Below are 12,607 nucleotides of genomic sequence, written 5' to 3' on the forward strand. Positions count from 1 at the left end.
TCATGGCAGGCGAGTGAACCAGGAAAGGGACCGTTAGTAGTTAGTCCTGGCAGCCGAGTATACCAGGAAATTAGAAGATATTTTGAAGAAGTGTTGTTTTGACAGAACAGTGTGGTGGAAAGAACTTGTTAATGCGAATTATCATTTTGACAAAATGTAGTATCATCAAAGGTTCCTGTGCTATCCTGACAAAAGTATTCCAATTGAAGAATGATTGTGATGTGCTAAAACTTGGTTTTGAATCCTGAAGAAAACAATTGCTTTGGTTTATGAACTTGTGTTTTAAAAGAGAGACATACACCTTATCAAGACGGATACTGTGGGGGTTAACAACTGTTTTGATTTTCAGGGAAGTATGTGTGAAAGAGACATTTACTTTGCCAAGTGGAAGGACGCAGTGGAAGGAAAGGCCATTTTTTAACTGAATAGAATTTTGTTTCATCAGAACTTTATCACAAATACTTCTGCATTGATCCAGGGGAAGGGAGTCCAACCCTAGTCACAAGGAGTACCTGTTAATGATATAAGTTTGAACTTTCATCCTGTTTGTGGAATTAAATTCAGCCAAATATTCCCTGTATAATTTTGATGTATGTATTAGTGTGAGGAGCAGAGACTTTTTGGAAACTAGAGGCCTCATTACAGGTCCGGCAGTTACCCTGCCAGTGCTACCGGCGGGTTGCCACCGGACCTGTGCACATGTGCTGGTGCCTGACTTCCCGGTGCCACCGGCTCATTACCAGTCCGGCGGCCGGGAAGTCAGGCGGCGGTAAATTTGTAAATCCCCATTCCCATAGAGTCCATAGAATATCCTTTCTATTGTCTGACGATTTTTAACTTAACACATAGTTCACATTTTTTACATTCGGTTTCTTTGGAACTTTCAGATTAAAAATTGGAAGGAGTACTGTGGGGAACGTTTTTCACAGTTTTCAAAAACCTTTATTGCGAATAGTATGGGAGTTCCATGGGAACTATAAGGTAAATGAACTTCACCTACTCCTTACTATTTTTGATTAATATCATTGAGCCATGATTACTGCTGGAGAGATTATGGTTCGGGAAGGTATCTCGCGTTCAAACCAAGCTAGGTTTGAGCGTTTCCTGAACCATAATCTCTCTGTTTACTAGTTACAAACTTTGTGGGAAGTTTGAGGGAATGGTATCACTCGCTGCCAACCTCCTATAACTTAATAACCAAGAGTGGAAACTAGCACACATAATTTAGAGCGATCCCACAATCCTGATCAATGATTACTGATGGTATTCCATCTCTTTTGTGAATTTGCAGATGTAATTTGTATTTTGCTCCTAAAGAAGGGACGGTTCATTCCCAAACACGTTGAGATTGTTCCTACTGTTTTTTTTTCAATATGTTTTATTAAGTTTTGAATGCATCACAAAGGGACATCACCAGAGAGGATCGCTCCACCACATGGTTAAGTATAGTATATTTACAGAGAAGACAAGTTATTATCACAAGGCCTAAAACGTGTCCACAATTGCCCTGTACGTCTATCTATTGTTAGGCCACTGAAGTTTCCCCACATCTCCTCGGTGTTCAGAGTCCCGTTTTCTGTTATAACAGAGAAAATAGAGAACATTTTCCAAATTGGGCTTTAATAGCCTGTCAACCAATGCAACAACACCCAGAGCATCCCCGTTCGTAAACAAAGCCCCTCTGAACATCCCACTCCCCACATACCCGCCCCATCCCCCACCCATGCATCAGTGTTTAATAAACATCAACAGATTCGTGCAAGATATATCCGCCCCCTCCCGACAGGAGGGTATCCAGGCCCTCAAAAGCACTTTTGTGGCTGATCCCCCATTCACACTCCCTTTCCACAGTCCCCATAACCAAGTGATCCAGCCCCACCACTTCCTTTCCCATCAATCCCCTCGGCTTCACTGCACCTAAAATCCCACACCTCAGCATTTCTCACCGACCAGACCTCTCAAAAAAGGGCACCCAAACACCTTCGATATTGGTCCGGGATTCATCCAAGAGGTGTGTCAAAAAATTCCATGTCATGGCTGACCCTGACCTTTGTCACCCATTCTTTCTTCTGCTGGGAGATGTGCAGTCTTCCATCCCTGGGCTAGACAGCACCTGGCAACTACCAGCATCACAATGTATCATATGTCCATCCTCCACTTCCTCTTCCTCATCTAGCCACACCCCGAAAAGGAGATGGCATTGCGATAGCATTCTGCTGATCCCATCCACCGCCTTAATCCATGATAAAACCTCCCTCCAGTAGGCTTACACTTTGGGGCATCCCCAACACATGTGAATGTAATCACCCTTCACCCGATGGCACTTCCAGCAGCGTGGGTCATATTTCTTGCACATTTTAGCTTACACTGCGGGTGGATAATGCCACCTGTGCAGCAATTTCAGTGCCTGGTGCCTATACTGTAGGGACATCGTCGAGTATGAGACTCACCTGCACATTAGTGCCCATAGGGCATCGTCAATGTCCCTCCCCATATCCCACCCCAAGCTGATCCTGGCCGGGAGTGGCTCCCTAGGCCCCAACAGTATTGTCCTATACAATCGAGCTATGAGCCCGCGGGAGCCCGCACTTGAGATTAAGATGCGCTCAAAGTCTGTCAACCCCCTTCGCAAGTTCTCTCCCCATTGGGTCCCCGCTAGGGCACCCTTTAAATGTAAATAATAGAACACCGACAGCCTCCCCACTCGCAGGTACTCCTTTAGCTTGTCCAGTGAGATGAATATTTCCCCCTCCCACAGCTGCCCAGCCCTGCTAAGCCCTGCCTTGTACCACAGCTGGGATGCCGGTGGTTTTTCAATCGCATCTCCCAAGGGCGGAGCCCAAATGCAGCTCAAGTCCAACGGCCACGTAGATAGCCACCTATTCACCCCCTCATCCTTCCATAGGGACCTCAGGACTTCCAGAACTGGATGAAACAGTACCCTCCACGGGATACGCCCCCTGGGTACCCACAGTCACTCCTCAAGGGAGACCAGGGCTAGGATCTCGTTATCCAGCGCCACCCATTGCTTATCTGAGTGTGGGTCAAGATGGTCTATCATAATGCGAAGCTGGGATGCCCTGTAGTATTCTACAAGGTCTGGGAAGCTCAATCCTCCCTCCTCCTTCGGCAAAACCAAAGTCCCATAAGAAATCCAATGTTTGGTGCCAACCCACAAAAACCGCAATAGCGCTGCCCTAACTTCCTCACAAAACGACTGTGGGATTACCACTGGGAGCATCTGAAACAAAAATAGGCATTTAGGCAACACCACCATTTTAATACAATTTAGGCACGCCATGAATGAAAGTCGCAGCCGTGCCCACCTTTCCTTGTCCTTCCGCACTTCAGCCCATAGTGGCTGATAGTTCTTCCCAAAGAAATCCCCATAATTCCGTGGCACCTGTATTCCCAGATATAGGAAGGAGTCCCCCTGCTCCTGGAATGGTAACCCCTTAATGTACCCCTTATCTGCCGCTGCCAGCCCCCCCCCACCACGTAGGCTACAGATTTCTCCAGGTTAACCTTGAAGCCTGATAGAGCCCCATATTGCCCCAGACTTTCCAACAGATGAGGCACTGAAAGCACCGGCCTCATTCCTACTGTTATTTAAGAATAAAACCTCTGGATGTTGAAGTATATTTGATAACATCAGACAAACAATAGTATACTACACTTAACTCCTTGGCGTTTAGCCTTTAGCAGAGTGCAGGGTACGGGAGTGCCCCCAAGTTGGGACACTCTTGTTGTATATTGACACAATCTATGTGCCGGGATTGTTTATTTCTCCTCTGCACCTTATGTTTCTTTATTAACTTCTGCGTAATTATTAATTTCTATAAGATCAAGTCTTTTCTTTAGAAATAGGTGTTAAGTGTACACATTGCTTTTTGTTTTTACATCTATCTATTCTTATTGATTTTTACTACTACATCTACCTATTATATTATGTTTTAAATACATGAAATAGATTTAGCTGAATCAGGAACTTACCCTCCAATTAAGTATTGTAATAGCTTACTAATATATCACACTCAAACCATTTACATTACATTGCATATTTTAATTTTAATTGTATAAGTTGATAAGTACTACAAATGAATGCTCCGCATGTAATCAATATGTATATAACTGTATTTTTCCATGTCATGTTTCTATTAATGCTTAGTCTAATAAATTAAAATATGTATCAAAAGATGTCGACAAAAATGTTCTAACCATTATAATCAGTAATGTCATATGATGTATTTATTGATCTCAGTAATGATGCCACGTATGATGTCATTAGGGACACCATCAGTGATGCCATGGATGATGTCATCAGTGGGGTCATATGCTGTGCAACAAGGGGTGCAAAGGTAAGGTGAGATTACTTGACATGCAATTGCTGAATTTCAGCGGTTTTGTTGCATTACATCTGATTACCTTAACTCTTTCTTAACCAAGATCTTGTCACTGAATGTGTAGATATATATATATTGTAAGAGTGCCGAGGAAGGAGTCTGACACAAAGGTGGCATGGTGGTTGCCAAATACTTTCATTCTTTGTAAAAAGAAAGAGATAGGCCTATCTCTCCCTGTTTCTATGAGGAGTTTCCCTGCCTCAACTAAAAACTAAAAAAGATATGTCAGAATGTGTGTTCAACGGATGTGTCCACGGTCCTGGGTCAAAATCCCTAGTTCTGTCCCTCACACTTATAACTAAAGTAGATAAGGCTACACTGTTTGTTGCCCAGGAGAATGGCTCCCTTCTCCTGGGTTTGTGATCACAGTTCACTTTGGGAATTTCAATAGTTCTCACCAGGAGGAATGACTCCCTTCCCCTTGTTAGTGTATTTTTACCACAGCAAAGTTCAAACAATTTTCACCCGGGGGACTGACTCCCTTCCCCTGGTTGAAAGTTCGCTCAATCAAAAAAACAAGCCTAACAATCCTTCTTCTCTTGGGTTGTTGATGTATCAGGGGGGATGCCTCTCTTCCCCTGCTTGAATAGTTCTTTTTAATCTTTTTAGTCAAAGGCCAGAGGGAATGACTCCCTTCTCCTGGTTGGAAGCGTGTTCCTACTTTCACCAATTGATATCAGGAGGATGACTCCCTTCTCCTGATGCTTCTCATTACAATGTGCCAATCTCACTAGACCCAGGGGGAATGACTCCCTTCCCCTAGGCACTCCAGTGTGTCCTCTGTTCAATACCATATAAGGTTCCAACTGTGATTCCTTGAGTCAGCAGACCTGGTTCACTAACCTGCCAAGTACTGGCACGAGGAAGATGACTCCCGTTTCTCTCTGGACTTGGGTCCTCGACCCGGGTTTCTCTTCTTGTACTCGGCCTACTTGGTTCACAACCCAGCCAAGTACTGCCACGAGGAAAGTGACTCGTAATATTCTGTGGGTTAGGGTTACTGCATTCACTGACGCAAAGGAAAGGAGCTTTCAGGTAGGTCTGATGCACATAAGAGCCAATCCTGGTGTCACAACTATTAAGGCAAGGGAGAGTCTTTAATGCCTGCCTCCCTTCTAACCCCAGACCTGCGGGTCTCCTGTACCTCCCTTTACCTTCATAGGGATGTCGGTACATCACTGGGGCTTCCAATGACAAAGGTTTGTCTCCCTGCTGCTTGAAGCCTATCTCTGCGTCTGCGACAACAGTGTGGTTTCCCGCTGCAGAGCTCAGCTTCTCGATGGTTCTCTCTGCGTCTGCCACGACAGTGTGGTTTCCCTCTCTGCAGCTCGGCTTCGTTGGGTTTCCCTCCATGTCTGCTGCATAGGCGCGGTACTTCATTGCGCAGTTGAGCATCCTGCTGGCCTTCAGGACCGCTCCTGCGGTGACCAAGAAGAAAGGCTGCAGCAGCTCTGCAGCTTCCTTCCTACTCCTCCTTCTCTGGTCCCCCAAGCGGCTTTGAAACTCCTAGTGATTGGCAAAGAAATAGAAATTCTTGAACCATCTCTGTAATCCGTGGTGTTCTTCAGGCCATCTGTGACACATGGTGTCATTGTGGGATTGATCATACCCCGATATAGAGGTTGCAGTTGGTCAAGATAAATGTTGCTTATAGTCTAAGTGACTAAGGCTTGAACAATCACTGAAATCCTTGGTGTTCTTGTGACATGGTATAGTTGGAAATAATGTATACAGGTATTTTAAGTTTTGTTCGGTAATATAATGCTATATTCCTATTATGAATACAATATATTGGAAGTGATATTTGTAAAATATTAAAAAGAGACAGTTTACAAAGTTAGTACAATAAAACAATCTCCTGTATTATAGCTTTTTTGCCGACAGTACACACCATGTGTCTCTCGAAATGCCCTTCATTCTTTCAATGGGTTGAGGCCAGTTTACAACCAGTGATCTGATTCTTCTGTGAGTCCCAGGGCATTGTTTAATTTAGATGCAAACAGAGGGAAGTGGTGAGGGGTTGTGAGAGGTGGAGGAAGAGAGAAGAAGAGAGAGGGATAAAAAGAGAGGCATACACAGGAGAGAGGGAGCAATAGAGACACACAAACACAAACACAGACCTTAGAGTGAGAGAGGGACAAAGAATGAGAGACAGAGTGAGAAACAGGGGAAGGAGAGACAGGGAGTGGGCAAGAGTTAGTGAGATATGGAGAGGGAGAGAGCGTAGATTGGAATACATTGGGCAAATGGAACTGGCAATGAAACTGGCAGGAGCCCTACCCTCCACATCGACGCGGAGGACCACAACCTCCGCCAGGATGATCCTCTTACTGCAGGGTAAGATCACTACAGTCTAGTGCGCCTGCTTTTTACAAGCCACATCCTTGTGATTTGGATCCATGTGCTTTCATGTGAATTTATTTACCACGGAAAGCAGTTCCATATACATCTGTGTTTTTATTTACACATTTAAAAATCTAAAATGGCCGTCGCATTGATGCATTCACTGGCTGCCTTGCAACCAGTCCAGCCGAGCCACGCACTCCGATTGGTGCGAGCCCTCTACTTCCTGCAAGCACCGGAGCCGGATGGCATCAGCCGGCCCTTCCTCCTTAGGACACCCTCTTAAGGGCTGATACCTGTCTGTGCCTGTCCGTGCCAGAACAGGCCTCAGATCTATACTACGCAATTGACTGCTCTTAATCTCCATATCCAGCTCAGAGAAAAGCAAACTCCTCCCTTCACACCTCCTTCAACCTGTGACGGAATTTGGTCGCTACTGTCTAACTCTGATCTCATCATTGTCTACGAACGTTATCCTCTACTAACTGCTGATGACAACTACTGCCATACCCTCTACAGCACATTGCCACATCTGTAGCCCAAGTGTTTTCCTCAGCAATATCACGTGTAAACTACACACCGACATAATCGAAATGCATGCACTCGAATAGCACACCTAACGTGGCCCCCACCTCTGACTGCAATCTCTAATGCACTCGGCTGCCTCCCCCTGAATGTGTTAATATGCTTTCTATCATGCTTGTTGCTAGCCATGCGCCATAGACAAAACTGCCTTACTGCCACTACTGCCAATGTGCCGGTTAAACATCTTGTCCATCTACGCCGCCTAGCGAATTGATTAGCCCACAGATATTAAATGTATTATCAACTCCGCCTCTGAGCGATCACTGCACCTCTGCTGCACCCTGTGCCATGCCCAACACTCGATCTGTTTTGCCTGGATTGCGATTCCTGTCTTTTAATGTATACTATTTCATCCATTGTTGCTTGCCGCTTTTCCTGCCTGCTTTTAGATGCCCCTACCCACTGCCACTCACCAACTCACATTTAGTCTCACAACATCATATTCTGCTTGGTCTTTGATCCAGGCCGTGCTCACTGTTTGATATGCTCCCTAATGCATGCATAATCAAGTGCCCATAGCACCTATGCCTACCTTACGTTGACTATGAACTGCATGCCCCTTGTGGCCCTGTGGAATTGTGTTACTGCCTGCCCCTAGCGGCCCTGATCTATTGTGTTACTGCCTGCCCCTAGCAGCTCTGATCTATTGTGTTACTACCTGCCCCTAGCGGCTCTGATCTATTGTGTTACTACCTGCCCCTAGTGGCCCTGTGCAATTGTGAAGAAGTAACAGAGAAGCAAAAGGGTGCAACACCCCTTTTATGGGACATCAATTGGGGGAGATCTTTAACCCACATTATCAACAGCCAAGAGGCTGTGAAGTAGCAGTATAGAGGCAACTGAGGCACAACTTCCCTTCTATGAGAAACCAACCTGGGAAAACGTGTCACCCACATTGCCAACAGCCAGGGGCTATCAAAAAGCAGCAAGCAAGCAACCTGGGCGCATTCCTCCTTCCTTAGGACACCAGTTTGGGGGGAACCTGTAACCCACATTGCCACAAACCCACAGACTATAAAAAGAAGCAGCCATTGCTCAGCCCTACTCACAAGGGACACTGGTGGGGAGACCTCTGGAACACATTTTGCCACTGAAGTCATTTATAGTTGTAGGAGTTTATCTTCGTGGCAGGCGAGTGAACCAGGAAAGGGACGGTTAGTAGTTAGTCCTGGCAGCCGAGTATACCAGGAAATTAGAAGATATTTTGAAGAAGTGTTGTTTTGACAGAACAGTGTGGTGGAAAGAACTTGTTAATGCGAATTATCATTTTGACAAAATGTAGTATCATCAAAGGTAGTTCCTGTGCTATCCTGACAAAAGTATTCCAATTGAAGAATGATTGTGATGTGCTAAAACTTGGTTTTGAATCCTGAAGAAAACAATTGCTTTGGTTTATGAACTTGTGTTTTAAAAGAGAGACATACACCTTATCAAGACGGATACTGTGGGGGTTAACAACTGTTTTGATTTTCAGGGAAGTATGTGTGAAAGAGACATTTACTTTGCCAAGTGGAAGGACGCAGTGGAAGGAAAGGACATTTTTTAACTGAATAGAATTTTGTTTAATCAGAACTTTATCACAAATACTTCTGCATTGATCCAGGGGAAGGGAGTCCAACCCTGGTCACAAGGAGTACCTGTTAATGATATAAGTTTGAACTTTCATCCTGTTTGTGGAATTGAATTCAGCCAAATATTTCCTGTATAATTTTGATGTATGTATTAGTGTGAGGGGCAGAGACTTTTTGGAAACTAGAGGCCTCATTACAGGTCCGGCAGTTACCCTGCTAGTGCTACCGGCGGGTTGCCACCGGACCTGTGCACATGTGCTGGTGCCTGACTTCCCGGTGCCACCGGCTCATTACCAGTCCGGCGGCCGGGAAGTCAGGCGGCGGTAAATTTGTAAATCCCCATTCCCATAGAGTCCATAGAATATCCTTTCTATTGTCTGACGATTTTTAACTTAACACATAGTTCACATTTTTTACATTCGGTTTCTTTGGAACTTTCAGATTAAAAATTGGAAGGAGTACTGTGGGGAACGTTTTTCACAGTTTTCAAAAACCTTTATTGCGAATAGTATGGGAGTTCCACGGGAACTATAAGGTAAATGAACTTCACCTACTCCTTACTATTTTTGATTAATATCATTGAGCCATGATTACTGCTGGAGTGATTATGGTTCGGGAAGGTATCTCGCGTTCAAACCAAGCTAGGTTTGAGCGTTTCCTGAACCATAATCTCTCTGTTTACTAGTTACAAACTTTGTGGGAAGTTTGAGGGAATGGTATCACTCGCTGCCAACCTCCTATAACTTAATAACCAAGAGTGGAAACTAGCACACATAATTTAGAGCGATCCCACAATCCTGATCAATGATTACTGATGGTATTCCATCTCTTTTGTGAATTTGCAGATGTAATTTGTATTTTGCTCCTAAAGAAGGGACGGTTCATTCCCAAACACGTTGAGATTGTTCCTACTGTTTTTTTTTCAATATGTTTTATTAAGTTTTGAATGCATCACAAAGGGACATCACCAGAGAGGATCGCTCCACCAAATGGTTAAGTATAGTATATTTACAGAGAAGACAAGTTATTATCACAAGGCCTAAAACGTGTCCACAATTGCCCTGTACGTCTATCTATTGTTAGGCCACTGAAGTTTCCCCACATCTCCTCGGTGTTCAGAGTCCCGTTTTCTGTTATAACAGAGAAAATAGAGAACATTTTCCAAATTGGGCTTTAATAGCCTGTCAACCAATGCAACAACACCCAGAGCATCCCTGTTCGTAAACAAAGCCCCTCTGAACATCCCACTCCCCACATACCCGCCCCATCCCCCACCCATGCATCAGTGTTTAATAAACATCAACAGATTCGTGCAAGATATATCCGCCCCCTCCCGACAGGAGGGTATCCAGGCCCTCAAAAGCACTTTTGTGGCTGATCCCCCATTCACACTCCCTTTCCACAGTCCCCATAACCAAGTGATCCAGCCCCACCACTTCCTTTCCCATCAATCCCCTCGGCTTCACTGCACCTAAAATCCCACACCTCAGCATTTCTCACCGACCAGACCTCTCAAAAAAGGGCACCCAAACACCTTCGATATTGGTCCGGGATTCATCCAAGAGGTGTGTCAAAAAATTCCATGTCATGGCTGACCCTGACCTTTGTCACCCATTCTTTCTTCTGCTGGGAGATGTGCAGTCTTCCATCCCTGGGCTAGACAGCACCTGGCAACTACCAGCATCACAATGTATCATATGTCCATCCTCCACTTCCTCTTCCTCATCTAGCCACACCCCGAAAAGGAGATGGCATTGCGATAGCATTCTGCTGATCCCATCCACCGCCTTAATCCATGATAAAACCTCCCTCCAGTAGGCTTACACTTTGGGGCATCCCCAACACATGTGAATGTAATCACCCTTCACCCGATGGCACTTCCAGCAGCGTGGGTCATATTTCTTGCACATTTTAGCTTACACTGCGGGTGGATAATGCCACCTGTGCAGCAATTTCAGTGCCTGGTGCCTATAATGTAGGGACATCGTCGAGTATGAGACTCACCTGCACATTAGTGCCCATAGGGCATCGTCAATGTCCCTCCCCATATCCCACCCCCACCTGATCCTGGCCGGGAGTGGCTCCCTAGGCCCCAACAGTATTGTCCTATACAATCGAGCTATGAGCCCGCGGGAGCCCGCACTTGAGATTAAGATGCGCTCAAAGTCTGTCAACCCCCTTCGCAAGTTCTCTCCCCATTGGGTCCCCGCTAGGGCACCCTTTAAATGTAAATAATAGAACACCGACAGCCTCCCCACTCGCAGGTACTCCTTTAGCTTGTCCAGTGAGATGAATATTTCCCCCTCCCACAGCTGCCCAGCCCTGCTAAGCCCTGCCTTGTACCACAGCTGGGATGCCGGTGGTTTTTCAATCGCATCTCCCAAGGGCGGAGCCCAAATGCAGCTCAAGTCCAACGGCCACGTAGATAGCCACCTATTCACCCCCTCATCCTTCCATAGGGACCTCAGGACTTCCAGAACTGGATGAAACAGTACCCTCCACGGGATACGCCCCCTGGGTACCCACAGTCACTCCTCAAGGGAGACCAGGGCTAGGATCTCGTTATCCAGCGCCACCCATTGCTTATCTGAGTGTGGGTCAAGATGGTCTATCATAATGCGAAGCTGGGATGCCCTGTAGTATTCTACAAGGTCTGGGAAGCTCAATCCTCCCTCCTCCTTCGGCAAAACCAAAGTCCCATAAGAAATCCAATGTTTGGTGCCAACCCACAAAAACCGCAATAGCGCTGCCCTAACTTCCTCACAAAACGACTGTGGGATTACCACTGGGAGCATCTGAAACAAAAATAGGCATTTAGGCAACACCACCATTTTAATACAATTTAGGCACGCCATGAATGAAAGTCGCAGCCGTGCCCACCTTTCCTTGTCCTTCCGCACTTCAGCCCATAGTGGCTGATAGTTCTTCCCAAAGAAATCCCCATAATTCCGTGGCACCTGTATTCCCAGATATAGGAAGGAGTCCCCCTGCTCCTGGAATGGTAACCCCTTAATGTACTCCTTATCTGCCGCTGCCAGCCCCCCCCCCCCCACCACGTAGGCTACAGATTTCTCCAGGTTAACCTTGAAGCCTGATAGAGCCCCATATTGCCCCAGACTTTCCAACAGATGAGGCACTGAAAGCACCGGCTTCATTCCTACTGTTATTTAAGAATAAAACCTCTGGATGTTGAAGTATATTTGATAACATCAGACAAACAATAGTATACTACACTTAACTCCTTGGCGTTTAGCCTTTAGCAGAGTGCAGGGTACGGGAGTGCCCCCAAGTTGGGACACTCTTGTTGTATATTGACACAATCTATGTGCCGGGATTGTTTATTTCTCCTCTGCACCTTAAGTTTCTTTATTAACTTCTGCGTAATTATTAATTTCTATAAGATCAAGTCTTTTCTTTAGAAATAGGTGTTAAGTGTACACATTGCTTTTTGTTTTTACATCTATCTATTCTTATTGATTTTTACTACTACATCTACCTATTATATTATGTTTTAAATACATGAAATAGATTTAGCTGAATCAGGAACTTACCCTCCAATTAAGTATTGTAATAGCTTACTAATATATCACACTCAAACCATTTACATTACATTGCATATTTTAATTTTAATTGTATAAGTTGATAAGTACTACAAATGAATGCTCCGCATGTAATCAATATGTATATAACTGTATTTTTCCATGT

The sequence above is a fragment of the Ambystoma mexicanum genome, chromosome 10, assembly GCF_040938575.1.
Source record: "Ambystoma mexicanum isolate Mex_15411 chromosome 10, UKY_AmexF1_1, whole genome shotgun sequence".
Taxonomy (NCBI): Eukaryota; Metazoa; Chordata; class Amphibia; order Caudata; family Ambystomatidae; genus Ambystoma; species Ambystoma mexicanum.